Raw genomic sequence first — 1,709 nt, forward strand, 5'->3', positions numbered from 1 at the left:
AACATATGTTTACAATAAAAATGAAAAGTAAATCAATGTCAATGAATGCAAAAGCAGCGCAAGCAAAGAAAACGTGAAAAGTAAGGAACAAGAAATATCCGCTTGTGGAGCAATAAAAGTTGAACAAAACTGAAAGTAGTAACAATCAAAATATAAGCGCCAAAGGGAGTCATTTTCGATGAGTGCTCTCTGGTATGCAAATATAATTCTCTGCGCAATTTGGATGCGCATGGCTCTCTAGTACAAAGAAATTTTGAATTCGTACCAGGATAGCATTTTTTTGTGGAAAAATACATACATTTCTTTAATTAAAATAGACCCTTTTCGACTCACTACACATTTTCTCACGATAAAGTAGAAAACTGATTCGAGTGTTTGACATCAATTAAGGGGCAGATAAATTTTAAAAGCTACTTGAGAAAGCGGCCCTTAGAAGAGAAAACTTTACTTATCACATTAAGATTTTTTCGGATCTTCTTTTTCTTTCTTTTTTCTTTCTGTGTTCATTTTGGCATTGTGTCATCAATTCCAACGCAAGCTTTCTTCGAATCATTATTCTGTGCCACCTGCGTGCATTTTCAGAGAGGAATGGTTTGAGCTTATTGGCATTGAATACTAACTACCCCTTGTTGCCAGGACTGAGAGGTGTAAGTAGATCCGAATAATGAATATTATTATTACAAAATTGCTATGAGTAACTCCATCCGATATTAAACAAGTGTACATTAAAATCGTATATAGCTTTAAGAATTTTTGAATCTAATAAATAATTAAAAATGGGACTACGAGTTTAAAGCACACTTTTTTCAGCGAGAAATAGAATTATGTCTAACTGTCGCAAGATCTCAAATTGTTGCGTGCATTTTGGTGCGCCACGCCCATGCTCTGTGTGATTTTCGAGTTTTTTCGCTATTATTTGTGCTAGTGTTACAAGTGTGTATATAAGCGTATTAGGGTGCATCACTCAAAAAATAAAAAAATCGATACTGTCGGAAAAATCTTATCATATTCTAAGTTCTCCACCAAAATATTTCGAAAAAATATTAAGATTTACGTGAGCTAGACTATTTGAAAATTCCTAAAAAAATCCCGTTTTTTTTATACATAAAATTATTTTTTCTAGAAAATCACCTCAGATTATAGAAGAGTTTAAGCTTAAAAGGTTTGCATAAAACTGTTTGAAAATTGTATCGACGGACTCAAAGTAATACGACTTTTGGAGTTGTTTTAAAATCGGTTTAGCTCACGTAAATGTTATATTTTCTCGAAATTTATAGAATATACAGACAAAGTCCAAGGTCAGTATACACTTTTTTCTAATATAATATTTACAATTATTTTCATGAAATATTTTTCTCATAAATTTTTTATGAAAATAAAGTATATTTCATACTTTATAAGATTCACAAAAGTTCAAAAAATTTTCATCAAAATTTCAAACTTTTTACTCAGAATTTCTAGAAAATTTTCGAATATGCAGTTTTATTGGCCATTCAATTTAAGTGTAATAAAATGTAAATGAAACAATTTTTCCATACAACTAATTGGGAATATTATATCAGAACAAGTTGTANAAATGTGATGTAATGAATTGTGTGCGCTGTTGTTGTCATTTATGCTGCCCACATATCCAGCATGAAATTGACGAGAACAGAAAAAATAGAAAATATATATCTACATACATATGTACATACTTATGTATGTATATA

At 30.4% G+C, this 1,709-nt stretch overlaps 1 protein-coding gene across 1 annotated transcript in view; it reads left to right on the plus strand.

The window, feature by feature from the left end:
- The first annotated feature begins 586 nt into the window (after nt 1-586).
- Nucleotides 587-1,709, plus strand: part of Spn31A (Serpin 31A) — an 18,734-nt gene continuing 17,611 nt past the window's right edge. The window contains exon 1 of the mRNA XM_017628437.1: nt 587-647. The gene's annotated coding sequence lies outside the window, so the exon portion shown is untranslated. The remainder of the gene's footprint in view (nt 648-1,709) is intronic.

Source organism: Rhagoletis zephyria, unplaced genomic scaffold, assembly GCF_001687245.7.
Source record: "Rhagoletis zephyria isolate East Lansing unplaced genomic scaffold, Rhagoletis_zephyria_1.1 Rzeph_scaffold_05978, whole genome shotgun sequence".
Lineage (NCBI taxonomy): Eukaryota > Metazoa > Arthropoda > Insecta > Diptera > Tephritidae > Rhagoletis > Rhagoletis zephyria.